The sequence below is a fragment of the Simochromis diagramma genome, unplaced genomic scaffold (genome assembly GCF_900408965.1).
Source record: "Simochromis diagramma unplaced genomic scaffold, fSimDia1.1 OVJJ01000216.1, whole genome shotgun sequence".
Classification (NCBI taxonomy): domain Eukaryota; kingdom Metazoa; phylum Chordata; class Actinopteri; order Cichliformes; family Cichlidae; genus Simochromis; species Simochromis diagramma.
In genome coordinates, this window is record NW_024386883.1 from 6,646,188 (window position 1) to 6,664,794 (window position 18,607).

General features: G+C 40.2%; 1 protein-coding gene and 1 long non-coding RNA gene across 2 annotated transcripts in view; both read right to left on the bottom strand.

The window, feature by feature from the left end:
- The window catches only part of LOC120733627 (reticulon-4 receptor-like 1), a 112,055-nt gene that overhangs the window by 81,456 nt on the left and 11,992 nt on the right, over positions 1–18,607 (bottom strand). The window lies entirely within an intron of this gene.
- On the bottom strand, positions 707–17,528 carry LOC120733628. Its single transcript, XR_005695886.1, has 2 exons — positions 6,154–17,528; positions 707–4,877 (listed from the first exon to the last, which is right to left on the bottom strand). It is a non-coding gene; the product is annotated as an uncharacterized LOC120733628 (long non-coding RNA).

The window sequence follows — 18,607 nt, forward strand, 5'->3', positions numbered from 1 at the left end:
TAAACTTTAAGTAAGTACTGAATATTATGTCACTTATTTATGTGCATTACTGTTGGCTACATGTCGGCAAAGTTATGTGACATAGTGACGTTTGTACTAACTTGGTTTTAAAGCCTTTACTTTAAAATATACGCCGTTCAATAGTTGAGCTTAATCTTACAGAGAATGATTAAAGCTCTTGTAGAAACAAACAAACAAATGAACAAAAGATTTTCTCTTTCATTTCTGTCAAACAAAGCTGTATGAAACGTTTCCAGCTGTTAGTATCATGGTTGCTAGGCAACCTGGGCAGCGCAACGGAGGCTAGTCCATCCCATTTCACAAGCCTCGCACTTCCGGCCTTAGCGGTCTTTAAGTACGCGGCCCTTGAGGATCGTTGAGACTGCGTACTTTAAGGCTGCAGACCCTGAATTGGGATACAGCCTTCGTCTGTAAGCTCAGTCTGTGTTATGTTTCCTGTTTTACTTTGAAAGCCCGTGTCTCATGTAAATGCGTCTGGTTGTGCTTCCTTTGTCTCGTTAGGCCTGATTTGCCCCAGCTGTGTTTCCCTCCTCTTACCCATTCCCTGATTGCTCCCTCTGTGTATTTAAGCCCTGTGTTTCTGTTTGTCCGTGTCGTGATCTAACGTTTACGATGCTGTGTGTTCTGTCTGTTTGCCTGAGTTTTTTTTTTTTTTTTTGGAGTCTCAGTTTTGTTACCTTTTTTGAGTTCAGCATTAAAGCTGTTTTGAGTTCACGTCTGTCTCCGGAGTCTGCACTTTGGGTCCTTTTCCTGCCTGCACACAGCCATTCCATAACAGCTTTGAGTGCAGCATGACTTGTTTGACATGTTACTTCTTACTGTTGTGGAAAGGGAAATGTTTGTTGAGCCACTGGTTAAAATTGATTAAACAAATATAATGCAATGCTAGTGCAACTGTACTCTAAACACTCTAAGGTGTACACAGATTTAATAAAGCAGATGTGATACTCTCCAAATGAACAATAATTTTTTTTTAAAAAGACAAAAAACTAAGCTCACACTGAATTCTGCTCAATTTTACATGGTTATTTTCTGGTTCCTTCCATGTTAACTAGGTAGAGTCTCTACTTTGATAGACATTTATAGCTTAAATAAAGGGAACATTTCTGAGTCCCATAGCAGCATGGCTGTCAGGGATGCTGTGCGAAAAACATCAAAGCTACCGCAGCCCCATTTTCTTTTTACACCTCATCAATTCTGCTCCAAATTCCTCTTTTCACTCTTTCTTGCAGCGTTTTTTAATTCACCCTCCACTTAGCCTCAGTGACAGACACTACTAGACTCGAATATCGCTGCACTTAAAAGTACAAGCATTGTGTGCACAATGGATAATAGCTTAAATGTGACATGAACACAATACAATCAGCATATATAATCATATATGTGCTAAAAAAAAAATAAATAAAAAAAAGAAAGAAATATTGGCTGAAAGTATTTTAATGCCCTTTTAAAATCACATTTTTTATGATTTTTACTCATTCTTTCAGTTCACTAACAACTGCTTTCAAAACATACATAAAGTTGTAAGGTGGGTATAATTATAAACAGAAGTGTCCATTTCAGAACATGTGCAGTAGTGATGTTAGATATTTAATGATATAGTCGACATTCTGCAACACTTTACCTTTGACCGTCTGGAAAGTACTTACAGCCAATCGCATAACCTTGTGGTGAGTGGGTATATGAAAGCCTACCTAAGTGTTCTTGTGTGTAAGTTCAAAGGCATGAGACAAATGGAAGAGGATCATGAACTGTCTCTGAACCAGTTCTAAAACGAACTGCTGTAGAAACCTGTTCGCCCACTGTTCCTTCCTTCTGGTACTGATACTGATATACACAGTTTAACAGAAAGTCCTTGGTTTCTCTGAAACATGAAATCTTCAGTATGCCAAGTATTTCTGCATTTTGATATTTAATTACTGGGATTTCGTTGTTGTTTTTCTTTTCTAATTGTGGCATTTAATAACAAATGTGCAATGACTGAAATAATTAATCTTTTTTTTAATATGCATTTATCCTGGGAAAACATCATTATCAACAAAAGAATTTCCTCTGAATCCCTTTTGCTTTTCCACCTGCTTAAAAGATTTTGTACAGCCAAGGCTACGTGAATGGCCGTGCACATATAAGTGAGCCCATTAACTTTGTATTTCTTTGATGTCCTTCTCTTGCAGTCTTTTTTAGAAACTAGCCTTCAATCTGACTTCAATCCCCCCCCCCCACTTCAAGCTTCCTTTTAGCTCCCTCTTGATCCTCCCTTTCACAGTAGCATCGCCCAGTCCTACCCAAACAAGCTCCTAATGAGGCCAAACCTTCATTTTCACAGTCAGACATTCACATGCATTTTTAGGGTGGTGTTGCAGGCCCCTTATTGGCTTAGGTTCAAAATCTCCTTTCCATCTGTCTGTATTTTACTCTCTCTCCTACTCCCTCATCTCCACCACTCTCTGGGGATACCAGCAAAGAAGTCCCTGTTGAGATTTAAAGCCTTAGGAAAGTGGGACGACACAGATCACAAGTTTAGGTGACACAGATAGGATGGACACGGTGACACAGCGTAAAGAACCCCTGCCCTGCACCTACCCTTTTTAATTCCTCTCTCTAAGGTATTTTCTGGCGACCAGCTTTCCCTGGCCAGGGAGCAGCAGATGTTATGGAGTTAAGCTGTAATCGTTCTGCTTTAGCTGTCGGCGACAGCTGTGCTTATAGATTCTAAAACAGCAGCATCCCCCTTCACTCCACCACCTCCCACCTACTGGAAGAGTTATGGTTATTGGACCAAGCTTATATCACTGCAAAAACCCACTCTCTGCTTCAATACGCTCTTGACTTGAAAGTTGTTCATTTGCATCGATCTCTTTCAGTTTGCTTGATAGGTTGCCTTCTTTTTCATCTATTCAAATCATTCTTTTTCCATTTCTACTTTGTTCAGTGCCATCAGTCTGACTTTATGTGTAGTCTCTGTGCAGACGCTTGCCCATATTTCAGTCTTTTGCTTCAGTGTCTCATTCCCATCCGGGGCTCTGTCTCCGACTCTTAATTGGTCTGTCCATAATGCATAATGCCATAGACAGGCTTAGAGCCTCTCCAGCTTCCTAGCAGATGAAGGAGAGTTGATTGGTTTATTCCAGATACCATGGTGACACAGTCAATGAACATACTTAGTGGAATGAACTTCATTAAGTATAGCCATGGTTTTGTTGTGTGTGTGTGTGTGTGTGTGTGTGTGTGTGTGAGAGAGAGGCAGAGGCTGACGCAGACTCTCAGACAGTTTGGGAGACTAAAAATAGCGCTGTACTTTTTTGGGTTCTGCCTGTTCTATAATAGAAAGTAGCACAGTGAACTGCTCTTTCCTGAGAATACTTCAGCACATTTTATATTTACTAAGTCCTCGCACTTAGCAATTAGCACTATGGTTGACTGGACTCCTCAATGGCACTTTGCTGTCATAAGCACATGTGGGTTGTCAAACATTGGAGTGACGTGACCTGTTTTCGCTCCGTTCACTGTGATCTATTTTGCCTTTTAACTCTCTGGTGATCGAATGACCATCAGGACAGTCAGTTATGTCAGAACCTATAAGCTCATTTGAAATCCTCTTCAGCCTCTGTCATTCAGTTCTAACTGTGCAATTGCACTGCCTCATATCTTCTCAGTTTTATGATGCTAAGCGTGTCATACATTTGCATAATGTCAATGTAACTGCTACGCTAGCATAGAGAGGAAGTTTAAAAACCGCTATAAAATGAAATCCTACTGATATTTAGTGTAATTAAGGAATGGAATGCTTTATATAGCCTATAAACAATTAAAAAATTGGTTTTCCATCACAGTATTTTATGAAGACTAGCAGACAACTGACAGTCTTCTTTTCTCTTTTCAGCTGCTTTCTTTAGGAATCGCCAGAGCGGATCATCTGCCTCCATCTCACTCTATCTCATCTTTCTCTGTCACACCAGCCCTCTACATATCCTCCTTCACAACATCCATGAATCCTCTCTGTGGTCGTCCTCTCTTCCTCCTCCCTGGCAGCTCTATCTTTGTCCAGTATACCCACGATTCTTCCTCTGCACATGTCCAAACCATCTCAACCTTGCCTCTCGTACATCTATCTCCAGTCCACTGAAACTGAGCTTTTTCTCTCATATATTCATTTCTAACCCTGTCTGTCTCGGTTCCCTCCTAACAAAAATCTTAGCGTCTGCCACCTCCATCCAGCACAGCCTGTGTTTTTGTGAGTGCTACCATTTCCAACCATTCAGGTCTCACTACCGCCTTGTAAATCTTCCCTTTCACTCTTGTTGCTTTCCCTCTGTCACTCCTTACAACTCGTCTGCACCCGCTCCACCCTGTCTGCACTACATTTCCCCCTGCTTCCCTCCCATTCACACATGTGTTGCTTCTACTGACCTTCATTCCTCTTCTCTCCAAAGCATACCTCCACCTCTCCAGACTCTCTTCCATCTGCTCGCTACTCTCACTACACAACTTTCACAATGTCATTTGCAAACTTCATGAAATTAAGATATATAATAACTTATTTACAGGGTAATCTTTGTAAACAGGCAGCTTTCTGGTTGTAGTCTGACACTACTTAACAATCACAATTGAGCGGCTTTAGTAGCATGAAAGTTTACAGTCCATATGAAGAGCACAAACTGCACTAAATAACTGTGAAGTGTTATCTGACAGTAATTAAGCTTATTAGCCTTTAGTTACACTGGAATCCTGTACACCCACGCACTGTTTTGAAAAAGAAAGAAAGAAAAAACACAGAACAAAATTGAAAAAGATGTTGCAAAGACTTTTAAGATGACTTTGCCTTTTGTATGAATGAGTGAAAAGTGAAAAGCTTTCTTTCAATTCATTGAAAATACCTCATTTATTTCTTCTTTTTTTATTTGGTATAAAAAGTGAAAAGACACTCTTCCACTTCAGTACCTCTGCATACTGCTCAAACAACAAGCAACTCTTCTTGCTGTGAGACAGCAACACTGTGCAAACTACCGTGCCGCCCTAGCGTGTGGGAACAATGGGCTTTGATTGTGCAGAGGCCCTCAATGATGGGCTCACCACGCAACACACAATGAGACATAACCTGCGGAAAAACATAATTTACATATATAAAATTGATACACACATACTAACAAATTACTGACTGCTAAGATTAGTCTGCATGCGTGAAGTGGATGTTGTTTGGTGGTCTGATCACCACAATTTTACGTACCAATCAAATGTCAATCACATGTGGTAAAAAAAAAAACGGAGACACGTGAATTTGCATTTATGAAATATTAGAGGAATATAATGTAGTTGTCTGCAAATCCTTTGCTTTTATCGAACAAGTTTAAATTCATTATATTATAAATCAGTTTACATAGTATTGTGTTTTTCAGTAAGAAGAGGATGTTTATCCTGGGACTGGATGTTGATGTGGTGGATGAGTTCAAGGACCTGGGCAAACACATCAAAAACAGACTGAACTGGGAGATCAACACAAGGTTGTGTACAAGATGGGATGAGCAGGCTATATCGCCTAAAGAAGCTGAGATCTTTCAATGTGTGCAGAAAAACGATGGAGATTTTCCATCACTCAGGGGTGATGAGCGCAGAGTACATTGTTGTGTTGTGCAGCTGGTGACACCAAGAGACTGGATGAACTGATCAGGAAGGCCAACAATGTGATTGGCAGCTTCAGACTGGGTGCTTTTGAAACTGTGGTGGAAAGAAGGTCCCTGAAGAAATTGTTATCCATCAGGGCCACTTACAGGACAAGTAGAAGAGCATCTTTCATATCACATGCACCATATAGCTGTTTATATGGTGGGTATTTGAATGATGCTATTATTATTATTTTGTTTATATTAATCATCATTTCAACTGATGTAACAAAAGATTTTTCCCAAATATGGCATAAATAGACAATCTCTCAGTCTCATATGTGAAGCAGACACAATTTTAAAGACAAACCAACCAGAATTCTTAATGGGATACATTCAGAGCCGAGCTAATGCTAGCCTACACTTTGAATTGTAGTACTGAATTTCAGAAGTGGAGCCACACCTCATGCACTCCCCTTCCAGTTCTCTGTCTATATATACCTCCTGCAATACAAGCTGCCCCCCAACCCACTTTTCAATTCATTCACCTCTCATTAGTACATAGGGATCTGCCTGGCCCAGAGCTGCTGCCAGTCCCCTCTGAGGACCCTCCCGAAATCATAGCCTCAGTTTATGCTTACTCCATCTGCCATTACCTCCTAGAAATCAAATCTAAATGAGGATGTGGTCCCAGCTAGTGAAATATTGTTTATCATGAGGGGAAAGACATAACAGCGCTATAAGGACTCAAAACAATGTTGTGTTTATGACTGCAAACATTTCAGCGAGCACATTGTGTCTCCGTGTGACTACCTGTCTATCGGGCAGTCCCTTCTCCCAGCCACTCATCTCCTTGTCTCTTCGCATTGAGTCTGCATGAACATTTATGCAGAATTTCTGGAAGTGGTGTTAAAGATTTTTGATTTTTTTTTTTTTTATGTACACAAAAAGAATGTGTTTTGCATATTTTTTGTTAAGATATTAAAATCAATCTGCTGCCATGTTTCTTTCCTGGAAACGAGAAAAAAAAATACATCTTCAAATCTTCTCAGAGGGCATTTCTGTACAACATTAAATACACGACTAAATGAGAAAGAATCAAAGCTAAACTTCAATTAAAACAAATGGTTATTATTTATTAAGCGCTTAAGCTCCATCAGGGCTGCGAGTCTGCAGTTTGATCAGATTTGACTGACAGCGGCTGGCAACATGAGCAAACTAAAATCTAACCACAATCTGATGGGTGTTCAGAAATACGTAACACTGTTAAACTGTGCCCTACAGTCAGTAAACAAATTAGAGACATGAGGACAAAAACACAAATAGAGAAATCTGCCCATGAGATAAGAACTTACTCATTGCATGAAGCTGAAAGAGAAAATAGGTTTTCAGGGTTGCCAAAGTATTTAAAAATAATTGTGTTTCTCAAGAGATTCCGCTGCATTAGGTGCTCTGTGTGCATGTGTGCACCCAGTCCATTTGGGTCTGCTTTTAGGAACCGATATCTGTGGACACACACATGACGCGGATATCAGTGGCTCATTTGGAAATAAACCGATGCACACAGATCAGATAAGGAGCTTATCGTGTCGTGAGGCCATCTAGTAATTAAAACAATGTTTGAATAATCTCTAGAGAACACTTTTTGTCATTAATGCAGTGTGTTTTTTGGTCACATAATGACATCTGTGTCATGCTGATATGATATCTGTGTCAGTCTCCTGAGCACACAGTCTGATAACCCATTCACACAAAGCTCACAAATTCATCCTGAAAGCAATACCTTTGCCAAAGGTGCGCCTATTAAAGTGACACAGCATATATCCACGAAAAGAGAAACAACCCGAAACACGACTTTGTCCCCCAGAATGAATTGATTAATTGATCCTTTTTTTTTTCCCCTGCCCTCCTGGAGAAGCATTCAATTAAAAATGCAGGTCTGAGTGGAAGGCAACAGCAGTGCATGAATCAGCTCGTAACAAAGCGGGATTGATAAACAATAAGCTGTCAGGATGATAAAATATGCCTTTAAAGTAAAGAAAGGTGAGTCTGGCACAAACTCAAAAAACACAACTGCGCGCGCACACACACACAGATGCTACACACACTCCTGTGGAACAGATGAGACAGCTCTGCTTTTGAATTGAAGCTGCCCATCTTTGGTCAGCCCATAAAATTCCCCTCAGAATCACAAGTCTGAACCGTAAAATTCCCCGTGATAAAGGGAATATATGACAGCCTCCCTCCTTTCTACCTCCCCCCCTCTATCCCCTCTCTCTCTCTGAGGCTGCTGTGGATGGGCCATCCCCTTTGAAGTGAGAATAGAGCAAGGGTTTAACTCTACTCTGGCCTGGCTGACTGACTCCGATTCCAGGAGGTATTACCATGCCAACTCTTTAAGGTGAGTCCGTGCTCCATCACCTCTGGACCACAGGGGGCTTCTGGGTTAACGCGCAGAAATTGAAGTCGGAAAGAGAAACCCGTCTGTAGATGGTGTTTTGGATGTACAAACAAGCCTAAGTGGGGAAAATATAACGAACCAAACACAGAGTTTGTGCGCACATTGTGTATTTTAGTATCCATAGTGCACATTTAATCCAATTTATCTACCTTTCCTGAGGTGCCCTTTATATTATTAAAACACCAAACAAGCCTCCAAACAAGCAGCAGTAGTAGGAGGGGATTGAAGGAGTGGATTACATGTTATTACCCTCTTTTCTGGTGACATCTCAGGATGATTAAGGAGGAATTAAGTCCATCCATCTCTGACTCCACCATTTAAACAACACAATACTTTATTTACCCCACATCCCACTTCCCTTCTCGGCATGAAAACACATGTAATCTATTAGGCACGCTTATGACATACACACGAGACTTAATTGGTTAATACCCCAGCTGATCCAGACAAAAATGTGACATCTCTGGAAGCAGACTCAACTCCCACTCGGTGTACAACCAGACGCACACATGCACATGTGACTACATGAAAAACCTCTTCCATAAACGTGTCAAGGGAAATGCCTGTGAAATGACATTTGGAGATGATGTAGCTGTCTCGATCTGTTGCTGAGACGAGCCTGTAAGGTCCCTCACACTAGCAGAGGAGACAGATGGGAAGAGACGGGGCAGGTAGGGGTAGGCAGAGGGAAATGCAGACCAAAACACGTTCTGAGAGGTAGGCAGGGACACTGGCACTCTGCATTAAAGTCATATTCATAAAGGTTTGATATATTTTACACCTGTGATTGGCTACAGAAATCTGTTATTAGCTTTCATTACATTTTTCATGCTTCGTGTTATTTCACTGTTCATTTGTTCTGTTCTCTGCTTTTTTTCCCCCACTCCTGCGTTTCATAATAGTGACTAAAAACAGATTAGTCTTTTGTTTTCCGATACAAAAAATTGCTTTTTACTTATTTTCATTCCCATTATAAGCAAAGACAGCAATATTATTTGTTGTATTTCATGCAGCGAGTAAATAAATAAAATTAAATTTTGCAGCACTACATTAATTCCTTGGAGTTGCCCATATCTATTAAATCTTGTGAGTTCTGAGTCAATGAATGCAAGAGTCGCTGGCTGTGTTCAATACAAACAAAGGGTTTTGCAGGACTGAATGTTGTCAGATCAATGCCTGCTGACTGATTAGCTTAGCCATAAGACTTCATTTAATTGATGAGACATGCTTATCTTGCCAATAAAGCATGTTTATGTTAATATGTAACTTTAATATTCATGCATCAGTGATTCCCCTTTAGCAAAGATTCATAGTCACGCAATGTGAACATAAAGGATAACCTGTCTTTTTACAATATAGACAAACGTACTCATCTCGGTTGCCCTAAATCTTGAGCAGTGCGGCACAAATCTGCCCTGGGGATGAATGATTTGCTCTGAGAGTCGTTGCCTGACATGGTGTTAGTCACACATATTCACAGAGCGAGGAGAGAGGGAGGAAGGCATAAGAGGAATATGATAGATTGTTAGATACAGTCATATGGAAAAAAAAAAAAAAGTACATCCCATCAAAATTGTTTTCTGACATATCTGGACAAATAAAATCATTTGATCCTTTCTGAAATGCCGCTGGTTGACAAAAAGTGTAATGTCAAACAAATGACACATGTAACTGACATTTCTTTATTATTTGTTATAGTAAAAGCCAATGAGAAAAAGGATAGCGAGATCAGTCACATGGAAAAAAAATACTTGAATAATTTCACTGTAAGAACAATTATCTACAAGCTAAAGCAGATTTTAAATGATGGCTGAGCTTTTGCTGTCCAAAGGGAACATTAAATTAAAACTACAGTTTTCCAATTATCAGACCAGACCATTTGGAATAACTTGCCCTGGACTAAAGCCTGATTGATTTATCAATTTGTCGATATTATCAGCTGATATTAACTATTTGTAAACTATCTGCTTCTGCATTTATAAATGATAAATGACAAATGATGATATATAAAAATCAAATAGTAAAGAAGAGAATGGAGAAACACCCTTCAAACATGTTATGAGTGTTAGTGTTGCATAGTTTCTCCACCAGAGGTCACACTTCTCTGGTTTGGACTCCACAAACAACAACCAGTGGATCTGAGCAGAGTCGGGCTTAGCATAAACAAGTAAATAAGTAACTATATATAGCAAATTAATATTGGATTTTTAAATCAGCAAAAATTAGTATCAGTCTCTATCCTGAACAGACTAATCTAATATAGCTTGGTTGTACGTGTTTTGCAGAAAGGACCGTCTTTGTTCCCTTTCTTTCTTTTTTGGAAGACCCTTATACATATATATATATTTGTGTTCAACACAAAGTTGTGTTATCAGACCAGTGCCTGTTGACTGATTAGGTTAGGCAAAGGGCTCCCTTGAACTGATGAGACATGCTTATCTTGCCAAAAAAAACATGCTTATGTTAATACCTAACTTTCATTCATGCTTCAGTGGGAAACGCTACGTCCAGATAAACAGAATCAACCTTTTGGGATTTACTTACCTGGATGATTGAGCATACATCAAGACATGCTTATGTTTAACTTTAATATTCATGAATTTGTTATTTTCCCTTAGCACAGATTCATAATCAGGCAGTGTCAAGGTAAAGCACAGACTGTCTCAGACAAACATTGTGGTGGAAATGTTACGGTTTGGTATCGCTTCACCATCTCAAGGACTGGTCAGATTGCAGTCACTCATTCCGCTATGATATGCTTCAGATCAAAGAGTGCTTGAAGATGATGTGAGGCCATCTGTGAGAAGGCTAAAGTTGAACCAGAAGTGAACCTTTCAACAGGATAATTGGTCATAAGAACACTATCATATCCGTAAAACAATGACTCAATAAGAAGAAATGGAGGAGCTGTGGCTGGGTAAAGCCACTGACATGTTCAGGGAAAAAGTCAATCCATGCATAAAAAATTATAGACATTGTTAAACTCCAGGAATTCTCCATGAAAAACTGCAAGGAGTTGATATTCAGTGGGAACTGATGAAAATCTGCAAAACACCAACAAGAATTCAGTTTTAGTTTTAGCTATGTAGTCAACCAAAAAACCTCTATCTATCCACAACTGACTGGCAAATAGTTACAAGAAAACTGGTGACAGCAAGGTGGTTGCAGCTACCAGGAGTCTGCACAGAAGAAAAATACTGGTCTGCAAATACTTGCCATTTAATGTCTGAGCATTGGAAAAAGGTTTATGCAAACTGGAAACAGAAACTTCAAAGCAAATGTGTCTTACTGCTGTAACAAAAACATTTCAAAACGCACAGATGATCCGGCACCTTCCATGTAAACTATCGGCTCTACATTTTTCCCTGGAAGTCATCGACTGGTATCTAGGCCTGTGTAACTGAGGCTTAACAAAGTGTCAGTTATTTGAGTGAAAGTTCAGTAAATGTAAACATTAGGGCTAATAGGGCCTAGTTAACTTTGCTAAAGAGAGAAACACAAACAATTTCAATAATTGAAAACGTTTTTTTTCTTTGCGGTGGTGTTTAAACATACCACCTATAATAATTGAAAAAACCAAAACATTTCCATGCGATTAATTATTTATAATTTTCACATAGCTTACATGGGTCAGTAGGTAGCAGAGACAGAGAGACTTATGTTTGCTTTAGATTAAAGGTTGCAGTTTAATATTTTCTGGGATTTGTTCAAACAGAGGGATTTGTTCACTGCAGTCCAGCCTTGGTGTTTGTACCGATGCGAGTGCTTGAGTCTCTCAGAAGTTTCTGTCTGCTAAATACAGTGGAATGTGGTTGCCTACTGCTCTTGCTATTACAAGACTGATTGCAGCTGTATTGATCTAGTCGGCTGAGAAATCGACCTAAAATATGTTTGACATCATCTTCCCCTCCTCCCCAGTTTATCTCTTTCACACTTCGCCCTTCATGCTTTTTGTCATTCTACAGTGTAGGCCATTTTCCTTCACCTCAGTTCTTTATTTCCTTTTACAAATCACTCTCTCACCTTTCCTCTTCGCTCTTGCTGCCATCACTCTTTTCACAAGACTCACCTCCCGCCCCATCTTCATCTATCTAGCCTTCGCCTCGGTTTACTTCTGGTACCACATCCTCTTGCATCTCATAAATTTTTGTCTTCCTCAGCCACCCATTCCCCCTTCGTTGAATTGCTTGATTTTTACATCTGCAAGCCCTGCTCGGTCCTCTCTATCCCCCCTTACAAAAAAACCCCAAAACTTGTCTTCTTCTTTATCCCTTTGAGCTTTTGCAGTTTCCCTTTGGCAATTTGTTTTTGACTGCAACATTCTCACCTTCACCGCTTCCTCCTCTCCTCCCTCCCCCTCTGTCCCTACTTTCCTGCTTCCCTCCCAGGGTGATTAAGTGATGGTTGGGCTGGCACAGCTGGTGTAGTTGGGCAGGCAGCCCATCTTCATGACAGCTGTGCTGCAGTGTAGTTGCCAAATTCTTATTGGGGCAGTAGCACTGTAGTAATCATAACAACAACACGGGTCATACAGGCTTTCTGGGACTCACTGTATTATTATGTAGGCATCTGCTGTGCTGCGATTATCTCCTGGGTCATTATATGGCTAAATAACGGGTGCAAGCCAAGGTGTAAAAATTCTTTCCTGTGAAGATCACGAGAATAAATGCTTCTGTTGCTGGCTACCCTTTTCATCCTCTGTGTCATTTTCCTTTCCTTATTCATTCACACTTCCTTTCAGTGTTACAGCATTTGCTTCACACTGCTCTGGCATGCGTACCTTTCATTAGCTCGCACCTGCATGATAACCACATGGATGCCTGGTGTCGTGCGGGGGCGCGCTGACATTAACTTTTTAGGCAGTGGAGCCATCTGGTAAATTGCACATGTGGACGAAAAAAAAAGTCTCAAAAGGTGACGTTCTCTTGGCTGCCCCGATGCACCGAGAGGTCACGCTTTCCAGGTGAAGAGCTTGAATCACTCATGAGTGAGCAGAAACAACTGAGGCAAGCACCTTTCTGAAAGCAAACTTGTGCCAAGATGATGGTGCTACAACTCAGTTATGAACTTGGTGAGCTGTGCTAAACTCACTATTAGTCACAATCTGTTGTCTATTTGGCAGGATTTTTCTTCCCCCTCTCCTCAGCGTGTTTGTGCATCATCAGTTTTAGGTCATGTTGACAGCTTAAGAAGATTAATGCAGTGTTGGTTAAAGGGGAGGCAGTTCAAATTGTGTACTCTCGATGTCTTCACCCATTCTTCCTCTAACCACTGTAATATTATGTGGGCCTGTGGGCCAAACTAACATTGGTGTATGTTTTGTGATAATCACCCCCTAACAGACCCTAACCCTCAACGCTAACTGTGCTGATACTCATGAACACAGATGCTGCAGGGATAAGTCTCCCATAAGCATCACTTACACAGGACAGCAGCACTCCCATGAACCAGCTCTAGCAACAACAGGCACTTTTATTTAAAGCTCACTACATTAAATGTTGTCTCTCTCTCTCAGCATGTAACGCAGCTCTGTGCAAAGACTCAGGTCCATCCGCATGATGATATGAACCTGTAATGATCTCCCTATAATTTAAAAAGCAAATGTACTGTGCCACTGTTAACATATCATAAATTAGATCTTTCATTTTCAGCCACAATCCACCATTTGAATGATGACTGACATAAAATCAAAGCTCGCTACATAAAACAAAATTCACTATGGATTATTACAGCCACTACCTTGAGCCCATCATGTACAAATCATTTCTAATTTGCTGGAAATAAAGCTGACAGCAGCAGGTTCAGTTTGGCATTTTCAATTGAATCCCCTGAAATATTAGTTCCTAACATATTTCTTCTACTTTAATCAAACCAGTGTGACTCTGATTTGGTGACTCATTGTAACAATTTTTTTATTCATCCAGGAGAATGCTATTTTAGAGAATGCCATCCATCATTTTGCTGCTTCTCCAGTGAGGCTTATGTCTCAAACAGATTCAAAGTCCTCTGGACGGCAGCTGGCAATATTACTCCTTGTTCTGCTCTGGATCCACAAGCTGGAGAGCAGCTCTATCCAGATCCTGCAGCAGGTGTAGAGCTGCTTTACATGCTGCTATGCTCCACTCCAGTGCCACTGCAAAGCAGAACAAGGAATTGGAAATGGACTCTGAGTTTATCATTCTTGGACTTTGAATTCACGTTTATTAACCTCTTAAGCCCCAAGCCTACCTGATCTCCTGCCTTTTACCCCCGTATCAGGGGGCGTTGGGGCTTAAGAGGTTAATATCTCTGTCCAGTTATGGGTCTTAAGGTTCATCATTTAAAATCTTTAGCTTAGCTATAGTCCAGGTTTTCCTTACTTTTATAATAAGTCACTCTGTTTAGCCTTCAGTGTTTACAGTTGCTTATATTTGGTTCAGTCTAGCCTCTCTGGCTTCTTGTATCTTGCTGTTGAGTCTTTATCCTGGTCTTGCTTGTCTCCAGTTTTATTTTGATCATCTGTTATCATTAGTTGTACTTTCCCTTGTATCGTCATTTCGATTGGTTTGAGCATTGTTGTGTTACCCCCACACACTTTGCTTTTAGATTGTGCCATTTCATGCCTGTTTGGCATTCGAACTTTTCCACTCAACCTTATTAAAGGCTAGTTTTGTGTTCTTCAAGCCCGCCTTGTGAGTGCTGCATTTGTGTCCTTTTGTCCTGAAAACACAACAAGCTGCAGTCCAAGGCCTGGGAGTCCAGAAAACGGCCACAAATAGAATCCAGATTTTTTGGGAGCGCTAAAAATGTCCAAATGACATGTAGTGCTTTAGTAGATATATTTAATTAAAAAATTATAAATATACAACTACTAAAAAAAATTCCACACCTGAATTCAATATGTCAAGAAAAAAACTTGCTAGACAAAAAATGTATAAAAGCCTATCTGACATTCTCATTCTGGAAAAATAGCACCAGTGATGCCTAAAATATGAATGCAATGTCATGAAAATGACTGCAGGTTTGTGCAGCGATGTCTGCAGTGATGCTGATTTACTTGAATATTAGCGTGAGTGCACATTTATGACTTTTCCGGCTCCGTAAAAGTTCACCACTGATTACTTTTTTTTTAGCTGTGTTCCAGACGGCCTCCTCACTCAGTCCAATAAAAAGGCATCCTGGGATTTATCTGTACAGTGTCCCCAGCTGAGCAACTGATTGTTATGTAAGACTAAGTGTGACACACACACACGTACAAACACCATGCTTCAGTTTTATAATGAGACTCAGACTGAAGACACAAACAAGCTGTGGCAGCCGACAAACAACACTTTCTCACACGTCCCTCATCTCCTGTTCTCTCACATCACTCCATCTTTACTTCCTCCCGTCACTCTGAAGTACATGTCAAACACAGACTCCCACAAAATATTTTGTCTAATTTCACCCATTAAATGTGTGTCTTTGTGTGCTCCTGGCTTTCTCGTCTGAAGTCACGTTTGACTTTTCACTACTTGCTGTCCTAAAGGCTAATTTATTCAAGACTTGGACTGAGCATTACTCATATGGATCACAACAAACCACTGGGGGGGTCTTGGTAAATGACTTTGTATGCATATGTATGATGAGAGTAGAGGACTTTGCTATGGAGTTCAAATCTAGGACACAGGTTTCTGCAATTAAAACAAACAAACAAAACAAAAACATTCGGTATTTAGCAAAATGTGTTGCTATTTTTGACTATTCAACCACTGATTGGGTTTTGCCTCCTATCATAATTTCAAATTTGCATTAAACTGGCAGTCGGGCACTACAGAAACCTACATCCCTAACCGTTAAAACATTTCCAGAATAAACTGTGCTCATTAAAAAAAAATCAGTGGAGGAAGTTGGACATCTTTAGCCTGTTTTCACCTGGTCAGTCTGCTTAAAAGGACAGCTAAGGCGGTCACGCTGGTGTCTGTTCACATATATTCATAATGTGTCATTTAAACAGCCCCCTAACAGTAAGTCTAAGCACCAGTCAGAGGCAGATGGGCTCGTTAATGCAGTGATGTAGTTATGTAAGACTTGCTACTGCTGCCGCTGCTCTCTTTCTATGCTGCAGTAGAAAGAGAGAGGCAGAAGATGTAAAACAGAGCTTATAAGTCGGCGAGCGTCTGAGCAATTACCGCCACACACATGTTTGTGTGCGTGCCTGTGTGTGTGTGGGACAGATTGATGTGGTAAATCAAGAGGAATTGACTTGTTGTCCTGGGTTTGATTAACTTTTCTCCCTCTTTAACCCATCTTCTGCAATTCCTCACATTCTGGGTAACAGCCAATACAGGCACTTAACATTTTCTGCACTCTTGTATCAGCAGGGATGACAGACCAGAGCAGAGAGCTTAGAAGGGGAAAAGTAAAAAGAAAGAAAAATCGCAAGAGAATTTCAGTATATACATATTAATGCGCTAAATATGTTTTGGGATATGCATGCACTCTGAGATTTGTTTTTAGGTGTATAGACAAAACAACATAAATAATATATGAAAAACGACTATGAAGTAAATTAAGGAAAAGATTTTGCTTCAGCATGAGTGGAGTATACAGAATGAGGTCCAATGTGCAGCATATGTTAACCATAAAAAAAAAAATATTAGACTGTTAAATTTGAAATCAAAACATGGCAATTTTTAATGTATGACACAGGCTGAGTATAAAACATAAAACAACTAAGCAATGGCACAATTAAGAACAACCGTAAATTTCCACTGCTCCCAGTGTTTGTTATCTTGATGTCACTGTCTGCAAATATCTGTCAAAACTATGTCTGAGAAATGAGATGTACTGAGCAGCTCCTGATGTAAAAACTGCCTCTGCCAGCAAAATTTAGCCCATATATTGGTGCTTTAGCCTGTGGCAATCTAGTCATATGGGTTGTGGCTGGTCAACAGGTTCCTGTAAATCTAGTGGAGTTTTAATTGTTTAAAAACATGCTACAAGTGAGTATTTATCTATTTGCATTAGGGCTGGGCCTAAAATCCATATCGCGGTATAATTTGAAGCACGTGCGGTAACGACATATATCGCGATATATTCTTTTCTTCTGTAAAATGTATTTTCCACACTATAAGGCACACTTAAAATCCTTCAATTTTCTCAAAAATCGACAGTGCGCCTTATGTTGGAATTATGGTTGTGCTTACTAACCTCAAACCGATTTTATGTGGTACACTGCACGCAGAAATCTGTCAAAAAATGTTTTAGTACGACTTTGGTAAGCTATGAAGGCGCACCGCTTGATGGATTGTCGGAGCATTACGGCCACCGTAGTCAGGAGCCTCGCGGAGGAATCTGTGTCCAAAACTCTGTCCTCTTCAGTCCCAAAGTCAAACGAACACTGCGGCATCACTGAGAGTTAAAAACGGTCTAAATTCTTTCATCTTTAATAAAATGATCAGCATTGCTGATTTCCCAGGTGTAACAATTAAGTTTAACATCCAGGCATCCATGAAAACAGAATTTATTAAATTTAATGGAGTTGGAAGTTAGCAGGAAGTTAGCTCGCTAGTTTCCACCTAAACATGACATACCATGTTCTGACTGAGAGATTTTTGAAACAAATTAAAGCGTACAGCTCTACTATCACTTCCAACATAAATGAAGACAGAAAACTAAACAGCAGTGACTTTTTGTAGGGTCACTGAAGTTGGACTAGCTGGTATAAAATGTTGTGCTACGTGACCGCTAGTGACACAGCTATATCAGCATAACATTAGCACAGTGAAGCTGTAGGATGAACGCTAACTTTTTTCCACTCGATAAAAGTTAACGTGAGGGTTTCTGGCGGTCAGGGACAAATGCAATCGCATGGCAGGATGCTATACACGGACCAAACTTCAGTCAGGAGAACAACTGAGATAATCCATCCACAATATGAGGTTAGCTATTAATATACTGAAACAACATGGGAATAGAGCAGCTGTGAGAGAATTCAGCATTAATGAATCAATGGTACGGAAGTGGAAGAAGCACAGTTTTTGGCTTTCAACATATTCCAAAAGTGCTTCGTCTCTTTGCTATGACTGTCGCCCGGCATAATTTGCAGATGATATTGCTTGCAGCCACTGCCATGCTTTCAATAAAAACAGGCGCAGCTTGATGACACCATCAACATGCGCTATCACGGTAGAGCGGTATAGTCAAAATCTGTACCGTTGGCCAAATTTTAGTGTTTCTACTGTATACCGTTTATACCGCCCACCCCTAATTTGCATTGTTACTAAACCGCAAGAAGTCAAAGAACTGACACAGTTTGACATCTTGAAGTAAAAACTAAGTAGAAAACTAACAAAGATAGATACATAAAATCTGGGGTTTTTTTTAATTTTTTCTTTTTTGTATGTTGCTCTAGAACAGGGCTGCCCAATCCCAGTCCTCGAGAGCTACTATCCTGCAGCTTTTAGATGCATCCCTACTCCAACACAGCTGAATCAAATGGTTTGATTACCTCTTCAGCATGCCATCATGTTTGGCAAAGGCCTGATAACAAGCCATTCATTTG